General features: G+C 42.1%; 1 protein-coding gene across 2 annotated transcripts in view; it reads right to left on the reverse strand.

Moving 5' to 3' along the window:
* The window catches only part of ARPP21 (cAMP regulated phosphoprotein 21), a 197,137-nt gene extending 187,471 nt beyond the window's left edge, over positions 1–9,666 (reverse strand). For both annotated transcript variants that reach the window (XM_085051488.1, XM_085051484.1), the window contains exon 1: positions 9,506–9,666. The gene's annotated coding sequence lies outside the window, so the exon portion shown is untranslated. The remainder of the gene's footprint in view (positions 1–9,505) is intronic.
* Positions 9,667–18,932: the final 9,266 nt, after the last annotated feature.

Genomic DNA, 18,932 nt, shown 5'->3' on the forward strand with positions numbered 1-18,932 from the left:
GCCAGAATATGAATGGTTTTGAAATGTGCAGAATAAAAAAAAAGAAGCAAGCAGAGGGGGAGCTTTCATCTTAAAGAGCTACCAAATTTGCATCCCTGAGGTCTGATGCTATGGTTATCAATCAGATGCTTTGGGGATATTAAAGGCTCTCTCTCACTAATATCAAAAAGGAATGCCCTTTCTTCCTCAAGATTTCCCAACAGATCTTTAAAGTCTTGAAGTTCCTTTCATTCTTAATGCTCACTGTGATTATGTTGTATCTGCAGAAGTCTTCTCTACGCCTAGAGTTTAATATTTTCCCCTCTCCAGCAGATCTCCTTTTCGCTAGGATCCATTTCAGGTAACTGCTATCTAAAACCTAATGTGTCCATTTATATTAATACATGCCCTCAGAAGAATAGAATTTGGAAGCTAAGTCTGATATGTGCTGTGCCCTTGGTCTGGTAACTTACATGGTATTATCCTGTCATGGAAATCTGCAGCCTAGGTAATTGCCCCAGCTGCAGTCAAATGAAATCTCCTGCTCCTCTTTATGTGGCCACATGACTTTATGTTGATCTTTCCCATCTTCCTGTCTTCACTGAGAGATAGGCAAGGAGTAGATGAGTGTTGTAAAGTGCATGGGCAAGCCTTGTGCAGAATGAGACTTCTCCCCATTCCTTCCTTGGTAGAACAAGCTGATTCCCATCTACTGGAACCCTTTTCAGGGGTGAATACTGCAGAGACACTGCTATATACTTTGCTAACAAAGTGACAGAAGAAGGAATTTCCATGAGACCTTTGGAAATGGTGAATGTTATTTCATGTAAGCAAAGCAGAAGCTCTGTGTAAATCACGTTTGCTTGAGAAGGAGCTGATGCCACAGCTGCACTGGAGCAGGAACCCCTGGCCTGCTTGGGCCATGTTCCTCTGACTCTCCCTCCTCATGAGCACACAGGCACACACATTCACATACATCGTCTTAATTAAAAGTCTCCAAAATCCAAATTCAAAGCATACCCCTTTTCCCACCTCTCTTCCACCAACCACCACTCACTCTGCTGAAGGTGTAAATAGGTCAGATGTTTCCATGGCCACTGTGAACCAAATAAGCAGTTGGGGTTCAACAAGCAATGTGGGTTTTTTAATTGTTCCAGTGCTGCGTAGCGTGAGGTGTGTGACACCACACTGACAGTGCCTAACTATCTCCTCTGGCTCCTTGGTGACATGACAGCTGGCATTGGCCCCTTCTGCCCCTGAGACTGTTATCTCCTGCGAGCATCAACAGGCAGCTCCTCTCATGGAGCAGCGCTGATGAAAAGTACATTTCACACAGAAAATATCTCTTTGCAAGTACTAATTGCTGGTTCCAGTGCGGCATTGAACCTATTCACATAAGGTGTAATTAAGTTGTGACTCACTGCTACAGGATGCTGCAGAGGCCATAAAATATAAATTAAACTTGCGCGGGGACTAGACAAATTCATGAGGGGCATGTCTAACAAACAGGATGGTTGGGATGCAACACCATTCAGGAAGTACCTCCTAAACTTCTCAATTCCTGAAGGCAAAGGGCTGTAGAAGGGAATGGAGGGTTTGGTCCCTGCTGGGCTGCAGGATCGAAAGCTAGATGAATATGTAGTCTCCCACCTCCTCTGCATAACAAACAGAAAAATTGAGATGAGCTGTGGAGCTGATGGTTCTGAGCCTGAGCAGTGTAGAGATGCCCCTGGCTGCAGTTAATGATCTTGAGAAGAATACCCAGGACACCAAGGGGATCAGCCCTGTGCTGCATTTGACCATTTGTCACAAGGCATTTTCTGATTCCTGTGTGGTGAGTCATCTAGCTACTATGGCACAGATCAGTTTTCACTCAGTGAAAAGCACCAGATCCTTTCACACATCACAGACTGAGGTATTTGTCAATATAATCGCTCATTTAATACTTATTTATCACCCTTTCTGGGGGCCAAATCTGGACATGTCTACTTTGTCTCATGCTGCCCATGAAAGCTCTGGCTGGAACACTTTGTCCCATAATCTGCCACCCAAAGCCATCCTTGTCTCAGCTGTGATGTTCACTGAAGCCTCCTTGCAATGCAGAACAAGGTTTTATGAGGAGAAGTCAAATCAAAACTACCTCACTGATCAGCCTGCCTGGAGAAGGTTTTTACACAGCCTGTAAAACAGGCAAACCAATCCCTTCTGCAATTTGTCAGGAATATGGTGTAAATAATGCTACAAAAGAAAATACTACTACAAAACTAAAAATAGTAATAGAAATATTAATAATCTAAATATGCTCCATGATCCTGGAATCTCAGTTCAGGCTGTAGCAGCACATGGTTGAAAGATTACAATTTCTCAGGGCCCTTCTTCATCTCCTGGGCTAGCAAAGGAAAAGAAGGGTCCACACCAAGACTTCCTCTCTCTCCTGTAATCAAACACAGCTCAAAAAAGGAAAGCTCTGTGGAGCTTTCCTTGCAGACTTCTAGTGTAAGCTTATTCAGATGTAGCCTTCTCTAAAAAATCACTTCAGCTATGCTTCTCACCTTTTGGCAGTCTGGCTTACCAAAGACTATGCTTTTATTTGCCTGGGTCACACCGAAGCCAGTGGTGGTATTCATGTCTGTTTGCTCACCTCAGCAGGATGGGGAACCTGACACTCTTGGCATTGTCTCCTGCCAACACCACCATCACAACCAACCAACGCCAACCAAAGCAACAGCTCTTGCCTCTCCACATGTTGTCTTCTCACACAGCTACTGGGGCTTTAAACTCAGGGCGTTGTTGAGGTCTTGACAAACAGCTGGGAAGGTAATGACAAGCTCAGCTCCCTGCCCTTCTGAAACTTACTGACTTGACATTGCTTTTATATACCTAATGTCTAGAAGTGTAAAAAGGGAAATGGATTCTAATTTCAACATAAAATTCCTCAAACTTAATAATTATGTGAGACTTTGTATTTTTTCCTGAGTCTCTCTCAGAAACCTGATAATCATGCGTTCCCAGCTTGAAAATATGGAATTTTTTTTCCTCTTCAGTATTTATTTCCCACGTGAAATGAGATTCAGTAGAGAATTTCTTGTTTAACAGCCTAAGATCTGGCATAATACACAAGTATCACCTTGTCACAACAAATAAGTTTTACTTAGTTATTGGCATTAGCAATGTCCACACAGCCCTGGGATAATGTCTTGTTTCAGCTCGTTACTGCAGTGTCAGCAAAAGCAGAGCAGTGGGGCTGAAATCCAACCCCCAGACATGCGTGTGCTGTTTGGAGCCTGCAATGGGCAGCAGTGTTATGGGTGGCAGTAAAAATATTCTTTGGAAAGTCAAAGAGGACAGCATGGGTGGCAACTGGTGCTGCCCTCTAACTTTTTCTAATTTTCAAGAAATCAGATGCTTCATCTGTAAAGTGGGGATAACCATATTGACAACAATTCTGTAAAGCATATGAAATCTAGGAATAAAAAGAGCAGTAGCAAATCAGATAAAAACCACTGTTATTAGTTAGCTGTCTTCTAGGGAAACTTCATCTCCCAAACATATTCTTATAATTAAGATAAATATGATGTTGGAACCAATCTCTGTTGTATATAATTATCAACTCCCCACACGCATATTTCCTCCACCCTTATTTTTCACCTATGTAAAACTGTATAGTCTTTTTTACCAAGTAGGTTTAACCCTATTAGAGTTATCTGTAATAGAACAATTATTTGTTCATTAAAAATACAGGGTTTAGGGAACATTGTATTAATGAAGAGAGAATGTAATGCAATACTATGGAAATTATATTGCAGGATTTAATATTGTATGCTCCAGTGGCTGGAAAGTCCTGCCTTATAATCCTGTGGTGTCAATGCTGTACTGAACAGCAAGTAATCCTAAAATCCAGTTAGCTTGAGCTTAGTGTACTGCAAAAGCCCAGAAAAGAGCAAGAATCTATCCAGTCACTTAGAGTTACCATAGTTAAGGGATATGTTCAGGAAAAAATGCTTTGTTTTGTTTTGCAGTTCTCACTTTCCAAATGCTGGTAGTCACTAGGTCTATATAGCAACTGTTGGGTCTTTGACTAATATTGTAAGTCAAATCAGAGGTCACTAAATGCCTGTTCCAAAATAGTTCTCCTTCTCTGCCAAGTCCTCAGTCCCAGAAATCCTTATCATAGATGCGAAAAACAGGAGATATGCAATCAGGTGCACAAGAAGGCATTGAAATGACAAAGCTTCTAAAATTACAAATGTATGAAAAAAACATACATACTACATCATTTAACTTCAGCACTGATTTTATAAAACCTCACTCTCTTGAATAGTCCTAGAAGTTGCACTGTAGACACGAGCACTACATCTGAGAGGGGACTTTAAATGCTCTTCTGGTCCTTATTCACTAACAACACCCATCGTAATTACCAGTGGCCCAGGAAAACTCATAGTTTCAGCAGTGTAATCTTTGGAAACTGGAACTCAATGGTGTAAAATGGGATTTTTAGTGAGTTTATCTTTTCCTGAAGGAAGGTTATCCTTTAAGTATGGATAGCAGTATAGCTGTCATTGCATGAAGTAGGATTCTTGAAGGGGAGAAAGCCACGAAAAATTCCCCACAGAAAGTATTCTAAAATGCATCATACAAGACCTTAAACATTACAGCTAGGCAGATAATTTCAGTACTCTCATTCCCTTGCTCCTCAATAACCCTCAGACACATAGTAAAAAAAAAAAAAAAAAAGTTCAACATAAAATTTCTTATGTATTCCTTAGTTGCTTAGAAGAAAAATAAAAGAGGGGACTTTGTTTCATTGGTTTCAGGGAGTTTAGGGCAAGACTTCTGAAGCTAGCTCGAAATGTTAAAAATATACCCAGTGTACTCCCCCCACTCCCTTTTTTTTTTTTTTTAAACATGAGATGTTTTTTGAATAATCCTTTCCAGACAGCTAAAGCAATTAATAGATTTCATAATAAAAGTCTTTACTAATTGGCAGTGCTGAGCTCAGGTAGAATTTATCTACCTAGCAAAAACTAGCATGGAGAGCTTATATAATTGACCACTGCAGCAACAGCAATAGAGGTCTATTTCTGCTATTCAAATAAAAATGAACAAGAGAGGAAAATTCATACCAAAAAAATCCCCGCCAACCAACCCAAACAAAATGCCAAACAAAACCCAAACAACAACCCGCCCAGAAAAAAACTATTGTAAATGATAAACTGCAACACCTGGAAATTTCAGGGGACAAGTTAAATCCGTATCCCTCTATGTACTATCATGTATCACATATAATGAGTCAATGCCTAGGGCAAACTGTCTGAATGTCGCAATCTTAGTGGCAGCCCTGATAACAAGTGCAAGAAAAGACGATGTTTTAACCATGGATACAGTGGTGGGGCCTCAGCTCCAGACAGTGACATTAGACAAGCTGCAAGGGAAGTTGTTTTGTAACCTTAGCTATGACAACTGAGAACCTACAGCTACAGCAATACTTGGCTTGGATCTGCATCAGCCTTAGATTACACTGACTGTATGCAGCAAACACGGTTTTATTCATGCTTGGCTATTGCAAATAAGAGTCCTTGCCTCTCTACCTTTTTTCCTTAGAGAAAGAAAATCAGAAAGCATTTTTGCTCCAGCATTGCCTGAAGGACCTATAGCAACATAATCTTATTTATTACCCGTCACTTCACTATGCAAACATTTCCTACTGTGTCAGACCAACCATTTATTATATCATTTCTCTCTGAGATCTGAACATCATCCATCACTGGTAGTCACCTGCCCTGCTCCCACTCTGGGCCTTTGCACTGCACAGGGTTCCACCATTGCGGGGGCCAGGGGCCGGGACTGCTGCTGTGTTCCATTTCGTCATTCTTCCATTAACACCTGACCTGCCTGGAGCAGCCAGCATGTTGCTAAGGACTGAGTGGGCACCTTCTTTATGAGCTTCTCCTGTAACATCCTGTTAATATAAGAGAAGCCAACCTGTCTGCATGCTTCATGAACAACTCACCTCCTTCTTCATTGAAGGAGGAATGGATTAAGGTTTCCTACCCTGTGAATAATTGTGATGCCTGCCTGCTCTCTCCTCCATGCACACTTATGGATGTGTTTAGCCTAGGGATACACAGATTTTTACCTAACCTTTCTTAATTGCTGCAGGGAAGAGATGAAGGTGTAAATAAGGGTGCAGTTGCCATCATAGCAGCAAGGGAGAAGTGGCTGAACTTGCCAGGAAAGTAATAAGGGAAAACTGTAATTAGATAGATCTGAGACAGATCTAGATTCAAGACAAAGACATCTAAGTGTAATCATGTATAGTGAGAACATGTTGACATTACCCTCGTTTTCTAGTGAAGTTTGTCAGTAACAAGTGAGGCAACAACAGGAGGCACCTGGACAGCAACAGACAGTTTTACAGGGATATATCCTCCTCAGACCTCCCCATGGGATGGGTCATCAGTTCCACTGATGTACTGCTGCAGCCTCTAGTAAGATTGTTCATGCATCCTTTTTCGCTGTTTCCAGTAATATCCCTTCTCTCTTTTGATTTTAGGAGGTGAGATTTTCTAAATAATACATGATTATAGCTGTAGGCAAACCTGTTTGCATATTGCCTTTGCTCTGGAGGGCATCGGGTAGAAAATCTCTCCCAGTCTTCTCTTCCCAATCTCTCTGCCAAAGAGCCTTTCTCCCTTGCTCTTTGTCTCTAGACCTTGGTGAGGAAGCAACAGGCCATCATCACATTTTCTGTGATAGAAGAAAAAGGAAGTGCTCCTTTACAAATTCACAGAAGTACAAGATTGCCAGTCTGTGACCAAAGGATGCCTTGCTGCTCGCATGCTTGGCTATCATCAGCTTCACCAGGAGTGCTGTAAGAATCCTAATGGTCAATATTTGGAGTAGTTAGCCCATGTTTTTTATATTATAGAAATTATATTCTCAAATGCATGTATGTGTATATGCACTCCTAGGGCACAGGAAAAGGCAGATCTTTGTAATAGTTGAAAAAGTAAAAGGGATTGTTTTTCTCACTACGTAGATGTGTACGTCATTAGAGTATATTCTTCTATTTCCTTAACAGCAAATTAAAATAAATCTGATGAGGCAATGAGTTTACAGTAACAGAGAGGATTCCCATAACGCTTCTAAATGTAACTGGATTTTCTTGTAATATGTTGTAGCGAAATTACAACCTAAACTTCCAAGAAATTACTAGAATGATGGGAGGGTAAGTTATGATAATGATGTACTACATAATGTAATACAGGAGCCCATAAACACATAATGTCAGTGGCCTATGAAAATGATGCATAATTTTAATAAAAAATATGAAAAAAATTTATAGATACAGGAATGACTACATGACCACTTGGTTATAAAAGGTTAATTGTAAAACTTATTTGGATATGCCCTCTAACTTCTCTCCAAGATCACCAATTTGTGTACAAAGTGGCACAAACATTTTATTCTTCTCAAACTTTTGTAACTCTCAGCATTTTATCATAACGGTTAAAAAACAAATAACATTTTTAGCAATGTGCTGTTCGGTACCCAGAACTGCTGGAAATCCACATGTTCATTTATGCTTTCCTACCTGGATACAAGATCTTTTGCGAGGCAACAGATCTGGCTCTCCAGTGACGCAGACAGCTGCACCTCTCCTGAGGGACTTGCAGCTGCCGAGTTTAGCGGCAGTGAAATCCACTTTCATCTTGCATTTAAAAATTGGCATCAAATTTGCAAATGGCTTCTCTGTGAGCTACTTACAGAGGCACTTTCAAAGTCACAAATAAAAGACTTTCAAAGGGAGATAGTCATGTATTTTCCCTCTGCCTTGGCACATGTCCCTTCAGCAAAGCACCAACCCTCGCCGCTGGCCCATCCCTGTGTGGGAGCTCCTGCTCAGGCATGGCTGAAGCACTGAAGTTTGATGTGCAGCAAATTCTGCTTCACGTATCGAAATAAGAGGACTACAAACCAGTGTGGGTGGACAGTGGGAAACAGAGAGGGAGCTGGAGAAAGGTTTCGCTGGAAGCATGAGTCAACGCACTGTGAGATGTGCAGGACTGTCATAGTTTACATAGTGTCCTCATTGCCACACAACCACATCAAACCCCCAGAGTAGTGCTGCCTGCGGAGAGGTCAGGAGCAGCACGACAGTGGCAGTGTTACAGTAGCAGTGTCCTCAGCCAGAGGCACTGCCCAGGAAGGATCTCACAATCCCCTAAGACACTACAGTTCCCACAGCAAAGGGTCTCCGCTTAGAGGCACAGCCCCACATGCAATCATCACAAGTAGCACTCAGAAAAGGCATTTTCTCCCTTTCATATCAAAACCACGTCCAAATTTTAATGGCTTCAATCAAAAACCTCTCCTGGAAGGAACTTGAACCTAGACTATGCATGGAGACACCTGACACTTAGGAAGTTGGACTATTGTACTTATTTGGCTCAGATAGCACTTATTTATTCCACAACTCCCAAAAAAGGTGTTTCACAGCTACACATAGATAGAAATAGAGATAGTGAGGACTGTGCTGACCCAAACCCTACCACAGTCAAGGGAGACACTCCCATTGATTTCCCTTGCATCAATCTAACTCTCCACTGCTTCAAGCTGACCTACTGCCTGGGGTTGTGGATCAATTCAGAGAAGAAATCGCTGAATTTAGAGAAGAGCCTCTCTTTTATTTTTTCTTTTTTTCCTTAATTTAGAAGCAGCAGCAGTATCTGTTTTTCAGCGGACAGCAGACTGCCACACTGCAGCCAGAGCCTGCTCAACTCCCTAAGCAAGCCTGCCTGGCTCTGTCCCTGAGTATGCACGTAGGCACAGCAGCAGCTTACAAAAGTCACACTGCAGCACACAGATCCCTTCTGATCTGCCTGGCAGCCCTGCCTTTCTTCCCAGAGTCAATGGAGAGAAGTCGCATTAAGGGAACAGGACACTAGAAGTGATCCTGTGAAACCTTACAAGTTTTTTGGCTCTCCCTTCCTCTTTCCAACGTTTAGGCTATGTAAACATCACCTAGATATTTTGTTGCTCGTACCAAAAGATGTTATTATGGTTTAAGAAAATAAAAGAAAAAACAGGTGGAAAGAAAGTAAAATAAAGAGATGGGAGACCTTAAGATATCATCCCAGCACAGACAGATCAGATAATTTTAGAGCAGAGCAATAGCACTTCTTCCCCTCACCAGAAGTGCACCCAGCACATTTGATTTCTTTTTCAGTATCTCTCCCATGTTTATTATTAAAACACGTCATCACCATCTAATCACCACTGGAATTGAAAGTAACTTTTCACAGGAGCATTCTAAAATTAGAGAGTGCCAATTAAAATTAATGCAAACCCAAAGTACTGCGCTGTAAAGAAACTACGGCCAACACGATGAGCAAATGCAACCCATATTTGCTCATTTCACAGTGCTGATACTCGATTTTTAGTACTTGTTTGGGTGTGTTTCCCTCCTCGAAGAGCAATGCCTCAAAGCCACCAGCCTGGGGCTCTGCCGAGACCTTCTCCTTACCCCATGCATACAGCTGCAGTCCCATCCAGAAACCTCCTGTTTTGCCGCTCCGGAGGAGTCGCGGTTTGCTTCTCCCCACAGCAGCCTCCCCGGGTGCTTGTCGCCCTGCTCCACGTCCCGCAGACAGCTGGGGCCAGCCCGGGGTGCTGGGGCATCGTGGCGACGGGACGTGGCCCTTGCTGATATAATGGGAAGGCTTGTGCCAGCACCGGCATCGGCCCGGGCGGGATTCCAGCGCGGCAGCCGTCCCGTCCCGCACCTGTCGCAGGGCACCAGGCGGGACAATCAGCTGTGGGGCTAATATTAACCATCCGGCCAGCACCAGGGCAGTGCAGGGGGACAGGAGCGTGACTCAGGCGCAGAGATACTTGCAGGGAAATAATTGTTCAGCTTTGCCTTTAGTTAATAGGAAAACAAACCAAAAAGACCAGTGATTATCTCGCCAGACAGATAACCTACACAGAAGTCCAAGAGCTGTTCACAGTCCTTTCTCATTCATCACATTAGCCTGGTTTTGTCTCCAGCAGTGGTTTAGGTCCTTTCAAAATTGCTGGCTGTAAGTAGGAAAGGGTGCATTTGTATTTATTGTCTGTGCTGCCTTGGCACTAATAACCTCAGGTCCTCCAACAGCCAGAAGAGAAACGCCAGGTTTCTCAGCTGTGCCGAGGGTGACAGTCACACGATCACTCTGCTTAGTGGCATGCTTTGATTTGTGGCTACTGGGAAAGCACCATGACAGACAGTGCTGTTGCATGCAGCAAGAAGATAAACTGTGCTATAAGTGACTCATAAAAATCAAAATCAAGAAAACCTTCCTGCCCAATGTAACCTGCAATGATAACAGAGCATGTTAATGTCCCACTTAAAACACCCACAGAATGGGGCCACTTTTTGTTTTAGAGGCATTTTTGCAATGCTCAATTCCCTCTTCTCCCTGGGTATTGCAGATGTCTCCAGGCACCAGGGGACACGATGAAGGCATGCACTGCAGAAGTGCTAAGCACCAGAGGGCAGCTTAAATGCAAACGTGAGCTCCAACTACAAAATCTCTGACTGAGCTGTTTACAGCAGACCTCCCACATTCATAGCTTTAAGCTTCTCTAGTGCATCCATTTTGTTTCCATAAAATGGCTATGTTCGAGATGAAAGGGATGGAAAGCAAGAGCTGCAAGACCCTACTTTCTGCAAGACCTGTCCGGAGGGAATGGGATCTGATGGCGACAGTGTCTGTGGAGAAATATAGGTGGGGAAACTCTCATACTGGGTTATGAAAGGTGTAAAGTCTTGCTGCTGGTTGTGTGCGGGCTACATTGTTATTTTAAACCATGTCAGGGACCAGATGGTGCCTTTAAAAAAAAAAAAAAAGTGATTATAAGCTAAAATTTAAAAATACACCAGAAGTATTTGTGAAACTGTAGGAGAATTAAAGGGACAAACACCAAAAGTAAATGTAGTGTGACCTTGGCTTCTGAAGAAGAGAGCTGCTGCAGACTGAGAAAGATAAAATGAAACTGGATATTTCCACTTCTGCAAAACGTGGGAGGCTCCCTAGACAGCTCAATTAGAGAGAAAATGTGACACAGCTGAATCCCTACATTTCCCCTGCATCCTCTGAGTAACCTCTTTGATCCCTGAGGAAAAGAAACTTGATTAATTTCCACAGTCAAGGTCTCTCTTTTCATAGTAATATATAAACCCGGCCAAGATCTGGGCAGGTTCCTCCTTCCCTGGTAGCTGTATTGTTCCCTGGTAGCTGTATTGTTCCCTGCTAGCTGACCAAATCAAGATGGGCTTGCCAGACTGCAATAGCCAAATAATGTCTATGCATTCCCTGACTAATCATTCGAGTCGTTCAGTTTAAAAATATTCCAACTTCAGCAGAACATCTATCTTTAAACTAAATCTTAAAAAAAAAAAGAAGACATTTTTATCTTTCAAATAGCATTATTGCTAGATTTGGAAAATTTTCTTTGTATTTGCCTTTCAGAGAATAGATGTCAGGTGATGAAAGCTACATAATCCAGCCTGCTAGAGAAAGGAACATTTCTCTTAAAGAATATGGATTCAGATCCACTTCTTCCAGTCCTTATAATGCATACCAAACTGGAACATGGGAAGTCTGCTTTGTCTTTATCTGACACAATCTGTTAAGTGACCTCGTGCAGCCACCTATATAAACAAATTACTTAAATAGATCTTTGCTTTGTTCAGTCTCTGTCAAAGACATTAAGCTTACCATGGAAGAAAATGACAGCTTTCTTTAAAAGAGGAAGGAACCAGACATCAGTTTAGTGAGGGATCTTTGTGGCTGAGGCATGTGTTGTATATCTATTCCAGGAAATGTGTGTCCTCAGCTAGAATTTTCATCATACATAATTCAAGGTAAATGAAAACCAAATCTAGCTAGAAAGCTTGAGTGCAGGTAGGAGACTATCTCACCTCTGAGTGTTTCGGGATGTAACTGTCTGCTTTAAGCTTCCATTATATAAGGGACAACATTCTAGCACACACGACTAGAAGGTAAGCATATCAGAACAAAAATTTTATGTGCAAAGCCATGTTCTCCAAAAGAGTTATAATAAAAAACAGAGAGACTCAGGAAACTACTTATTGCTTTCTCAGCCTCAGCTCCCAACCCTCTGCTTTTCAGTCTAGCAGCAAGCCAGCCATTCCTGCAGGCATGGTGTGTCCCCTGATGTCTACCTTCGGGCTGTAATTCAAGAACCTGAGCACAGCTGGTGTCGTCACTCAATACTGTGCAAGCCCTTACCACACAAAATAAGTTGCTCAGGCGCTGGCAGGAGGCTAGTGTTGGACTTGGACATGCTTGCATGCAATCCCACAAGAGATTTTACCCTACTATCGAGTTTTCTCATGTATACGTTGATTTTGGGTTTTATGGTATCATAGAACTTCTAGTGAGTGTATGGTCTCCCATGATGTTGTTGACCTAGCTTGGTGTGCACTATCAGAAGAATCAAAATTACAATAATGAGAGGAAAAGCATTTTTTTAGTCCAGCCCCTCCAACCCCTGTATTCCCAAGGATATGAGAGGACAAAAATAGTATGATTAGAATCACAAGAGTGGGATGCTGAAAAGAAACACTTGACCTCTGCTTTGTGGAGATGCCTCTAGTTTTTAATACAACTGTACAAAATGTCTGCTGCTGAGTTTACTCATTTGTACTTTGTCACAGAAGAACTAAACAGTTAAGACTGTAGCTTATATTGAAGATTAAGCAAATCAAACCCCCCCCCACAAAACACCTGATGGTTAGAGCCGTGACAGGATATATGAAAAAAAAAAAGTTAAATATTCCTTAAATATCCTTTTTCCTTGTCTATAGGAAACTGAACCCAACAAAAGGCCTTATCCACCCAGCTAAAGCTACAAAGCATCTGAGGGAGATGTCTGCAATTTAAAATTGTTGCTATTTTAGAAGAACAGGTAGAATAAATTCTTCTAAAGCAAAAGCAATATGCAAGTTTCCGGCAGGTCTGTATATACAAGGGAACATTCACATATTTCTGCAACAGGGCTAACTTGGCAGAATGCCTTGATCACTAGACTAGAGGCTTATTTTTAAACTCTGTCAGCTGCCCTTTAATTATCCAAACAAAAATTTGAATGTTTTCATGCACTTGGATCTGGATCTACTCTTACATTTGGTTACTATTACTGATTAAGTTTTCATTCTGTTTCAGTTTTTTAACTATATCAGTTCATCTGAAAAATAGCAATACACATCCTGTGTGCAGAATAGTGTGTGTGATGTGCAGGGCTGCATTGTGGGAGATAAGGCTGAGCAGCAGCTCCTCTGAACTGCTCTCAAAGTGAGATTTCCAGAACATCCCAGCTCCATTCCTACAGAAGTCTGTAATTATGCTGTCTCTACACACAGAAGAAGGGTGGATTGATCATCAGGGTTAGCCAAGATTAATTCCAGGCCAAGTCTTATGTGACAGATTGGCTTAATGTTTTCTAAAATAACTTCTGAGAACTTTGCTGCACCTACTCTCAGAGAAGCAGCCCCTCATCATATCAGAATGCAGTGCTGCCCCAGGGGTAGGATTGTGAACATACAAAAGCAGGGACCTGTCAGCATCCTCCTACTCCCTTCATTAGGACTCAACATCTCCTACAGCAGTCGAGGTCAAGGCAGGAACCTAATCCACACAGTTACATGGACCTGTCACTGAGATATCTTAAAGAAATTCTGATACCATGAATTGAAGCAACTGACAGAGTCATGGAAGGAAGTCAAGCATATCCAAAACGATACCATATATTTACCTGCAGATGAAAGCACGTCTCCCAAACAGCACAGATGTAAAAAGCTCCAATGCTTTTTGCTTGCAAGCACAAATAGAAAAGGCATTTCTGAGTCATGCAAATACAGTGAAAAAAAAATAATTTAACTCAGAAAATGAGTTTAGGAAAGTGTGAGGCATCTTGTCAAAGGAAATCTGTGTCATGCTATGCAAACTATATTCAACTCCTAGACCAGGAATGTAATACATTTTCAATTTTTATATACTTCTTGACAGGCCATCAATGGCAGCAGCAATATTGGCAAAGCCAATCCCTGGTTCAGCCCTGTATTGGGTACTGCTTTGCAGCAGCTTGTGTAACTTCCTCAGTATGTGTATCACTTTTCGAAATCCCTGCGCTTGACAAAATCTTCCCTGGGCACAAGCTTATGCTGACCAGAACTAAGTCTCTAAAATTTCCGAGCCATTCATATCACAGAATCCAAATTAACAAAACTGCTGGTACATAAAGGCAGGGAAATGAAGATACACAGGCAGAGAATAGAAATCAGAACTGACATAAAATTTGAGGCACAAAAGACAAGAAAGGGAATGGGAGTTGAGGAGGTAATGCTACATTATGAGCTGATTTGTCAACTGCTGCAGCATGAGGGGGAAAATGATCCTGTGACCTCACATCTTTGCTTTTCCAGACCAACACAGCTACACCAATTGCATCTCAGCCACCAGGGACTTGTGCAACTTCTGCTGTTTGACAAGAACCTAGCTGTGCCGATGAGCTGACAAATCCAAAATGCCTCCCGCCCCCAGCCCCTGCTGTGTGCCAAATTGCTATATGTGCGCTTGTGCACCACTTAGAATCCATCTTCAGTGGTTGCCAAGAATGACCCCCTCCCCGTCTCTCCAGCAGAAAGAAGCAGGGAGAGGGAAGCGGGGGGAGATGGAGAGGCAGAAAGAGAGGGGAATATGCTGTGCACTTAGAAAGCCAACTTTTATTTTTAGAGATGTGAAGTAGTGCTCGAACACAGCTTGTTTTTCCCCCAAACAGAAAAGATTTAAAAGCAGTTTAAAAAAAAAAAAAAATCAGATGGTGGCTTGGCATTAAGCAGGTACCCAAAAATGTCCCTGGATGATGCAAGAGCCTAGCTGAAGGAAGAAGCAGAATTTAAAATTGCTAATGAGCAGAGATCAGGACACACAAGCCCCCTTGCAGGTGCCTCAGTGGATGTTCCCGTGTGCACACACACCCCTCGCCCACATCCAGCCTGCCTGCTCTGCACCAGCCCATTCACAAAGCAGCTCACCCAGCAGACAGGGAGACAGGCAGCCTGCTGTGGCAGCGGTTTTGGGAAGGACCACTGGGTTTAACTCTCTACAGGCCCTGTGATGCTATCCCAGATTGCCATATGGACTTGGATTTAGTGAGTGGTGCAGCCCTACCAGAAGGAGAAAGAAGTGTGTTGAATTGCACCATCTGAAGGGAAGAGGAAGCAGACAGGGATGAGCAGAGGGAGCAGGGAGAACAAGTGTGCACCCAAGCTCAGTGCAAGCTGCTGGCCTCAACACTTGACCAACACAAGCTGTTAGCAAAGCCAGATTGTCAAAGGATGGGACACTAATGATTAGAGATTAGCTAGAAAAGGTACATCTGAAACACGCCTAGTAGGAAACAAGATTATGTCATCATTATCTGAGTACACTTATCTGTCTTTTTTTTTGCTTTCAGTTATATTTTGCTTTACTTATTCTTGACACCAGGGAATGTGCAAAAAAAGCTATTCTGACTGAGATAAAAAATACTTCAAACCAAGCCTAGTTCAATCCTAGTTAATTCTCCATGTTTGAGTAGTTTCAAAGATGATTTGGGGGAATGTCATGTCTTTTCTTTCTCACCTTAAAAGAACACAGACTGGAACACAACACTAAAAAAAGGAATACATATATCTCCAAATGCTCTTCAGACATCCACATACTGCAGTAGCCTCTGGTTTTGGTACCATAGAATGAGTTTCTCTAAATCATAAGGGGAGAGGTGACACTGAAGACTAGCAGGGTAGCAAGAAGATGGTTCCACTGCAGAGGTGGTGCCCCTGCACACCACAGATCATTTGGCAGAACACAGCATCCATCTCTGGCTCAGAGGTCCAGCTCGGAAAGACAACTTTAATTTCCAATGCCTGCCTTGAACTGCTGGCTGGCAGAAACAAAGCAGAGCATCAGAAGCTTATTTAAGATTCTTGACTAGATGCATCATTATGGCTTGTACAGCAATTCCTCTTTATAAGAAAGATGTATTTTCCTGAAATATTCCTTTTTTTTTTTTTTTTTTTTTTTTTTAAATCCTTAATTCTAACCAGCAGAAAAGGAAGATCTGCAATGAAATTAACAAGTCCATCTTTGGATGGCAAGGCAGACTGGGCTAGACTTTTTCACTGCCAGGAACTTAAAAAAGACCCTGGGTTCATGTTTGGAGGAATCCTTCAGAATTTTAACTCCTCATTTGTGAAATGACACTGCCCACAAGTTTATCACTGTCAGAAGCTATTAGCAACTACAAATATCCTCCAGATGAAGAGCCTTTATATTTTCTCTTAAAAAATACCAATGATTTTTCTGTTTGTAGTGTTCACATTTGCGTGTTGATTAGCAACACATTTCCAGCTGCACTGAAAATGTCTTAACAATACAAGGAGGAGAGCAACTTCAAGGCAGCATTACCAGCCAGGAAAGCCATAATTATATTTCACTCACTCAAGCTCCCCCTTCCACCCCCAAATTATGTGAGGCTCATCCCATTCTGTTGCCAATTCCATCCTTAGCATCACTTTCCAAGGCCAACTCACATTTTACCACTGAGCTCCCCTCTCAGAAAGCTTCCTACTTGCAAGCAAAAACCAGAGCAAACAAAGATTTGTACTAACTTCAGTCCCTGTTTCTGCTATATCACAATCATCTCCCACTCATTAGCGTGACTGCCTCCAGTTTCGGATAAAATAAGACATCCTTATCTCTCTGAAAAAATCAGTTTCCCCGATTCATGGTGTTTATTCTGTCATATGTTTATTTTTAGATTGATTTGTTATAGTGGCTAGCAAATCATAGGCCTGTCCCTATCTATATCTGTCACTAATCAGCTTAACTTGCAAGACTAACACTAAACTGGACAAACACATATTATTCTCCTGATTAGTCTCCAGCCTGGAATACATCACTGCTGTCACTTTGGTATTCATATCTCATGGCCAGTGATTCCTTACATGGAATCCGAGCATCTATTTAAATAGTCCTGTACTCTCCTGGAAGCTGACAGCACACATATAATAAAGTCTATTGTCATCCTCCTGCTGAAGCTAGTTTTCTTAGTGACTATTTCTGTGAAAATCCCTTCTGAAGATTTAACCACTGAAATCACAAGAGAGGAGGAACATGAAGAGTGTCTTACTGCCCAACTGACCATGCTCTCTCTCAGATGTTCATAATTTCTAGAGCAGCAGCACTATAGACCTTTCTTTCTCAACAGCTCTGTATAATTTTTTGAGACTGGCACTGCACGAAAGAATATCCCAAAGGATTGGCTCAAGTATGTAGATGCCAATTTTTTTTTTTAATACTGCCTGTCAAAAACACAGTTCTAAAGATTATCAGAAGAGTGAAAAGGGAAAAGAGGTTGACCAGTGCCAGAGTACTTTCAATCACAGCACTTTTGCTCTCTATCCCCAGAGTTCCAAAAATCAGACACAAGTGTTGCATTATCTGCACTCGACAGTAGAAATCCATCTGGCAAGTCAGCCTGATTTATTAAAACAAAATCATGGACCATATTGTGTCATTGCTTTTTATGCAAACCTCCCCCCACCCCCATCTAAATTTCAGTGGCAATGAGAGGGGAGTTAAACTCTAAAACTGATAGTAGGATACAGCCTGTGGGGTTCTCCATAACATCTGAAGGTTATACAAAATGGGAAACATTCAGACAAATCTATGAGGGAATTGGCAGCACAGATAAGGTTTTGTTTCCTAGTGCATGACTAGACATTTTAGAAACTGTTAGTGGTTAAAGAAAAAAATAACCAAGACAGACCCTTTAAGGCCAACAGCATGTCTTGACCCTCTTTTTGTCTTCTTACACTTATTGAGACATGAATGAAACATGCCAGTCTTAGTCTGGACAGGAGTAGATATTGCTCTGCCTCTTTCTTTCGAGAAGTCTATGAGCTGAACTGAAGCACGCCCTCACATGTTTTAATAAACAAAGACAAAACTTAGGGCTGACATGAGGAACTGGAATAGCCCTTTTTGCGTGCATGTGGCAGCCTGGAGCAGTGTGGGGGTAGTGCCCCTGAGAGGTCACACTTGCCTCACAGTCCCAGTGTGGGCAACAAGCTCTAGGTACAATGTAAAAATGTTTCTGCAACTCAGACCTGATCCATGTACACTGCACAACAGTGGGGCCGTGTTTAAGCTGATAACTGCAACGCAACCCAGGTTACACTTGTTGTAGAAATCCAGCAAAGCACCAGCCAAGGGGGAGTAAAACAGAGTGAGGCAGCCTGAAATGCTGTGATAAAAAAACAAAACAGAGAGGTAGCCAGGCTCTCCGAGGATGCTGCCCCTGCCAGCTACCTCGACTGCCTGGCCGACACTGTGCCTTGCGTTTCTGGCTGAGCATTTAGGAGAGGGCCATATCTCATTACAATTCCTGACAGCAACTGTTTAGCAGAACCATGGTGAAGACCTGGGATGGGTGATATAGTGACGCGTTAGAAGCAAAGAGTGAACTCTTCATTAGAGGAACGCCTACTGTATAAGGGAAACAGAGGACTAATAGATCATGGGCCTGGTGGCAAGCAAAACCAGCACTCAACTTTTAAATTAGACACTGTGAGTGACAATCACTCTTCCCCATATTAGACTTTACTCCCCTTGGTCTTTAAATGTCTGTAACAAAGCACTCAAGTTTTGGTTGCTGAACATTATCAATGTATTGATATATATTTGTATTCTTTAACACTTTTTAAACACTACAATATCAATTTGTTTGACATCCTCTCATGGCAGAACCACAAATGGATGAACTTTTAGTTCCAAATGGATGATAATGGGGGAAGAGAACAGAATGCAAAACATGAGGCAATTGTGTAGCCTGACAATTTA

Source organism: Lichenostomus cassidix, chromosome 2 (genome assembly GCF_008360975.1).
Source record: "Lichenostomus cassidix isolate B80296 chromosome 2, HeHo_3.0, whole genome shotgun sequence".
NCBI lineage: Eukaryota > Metazoa > Chordata > Aves > Passeriformes > Meliphagidae > Lichenostomus > Lichenostomus cassidix.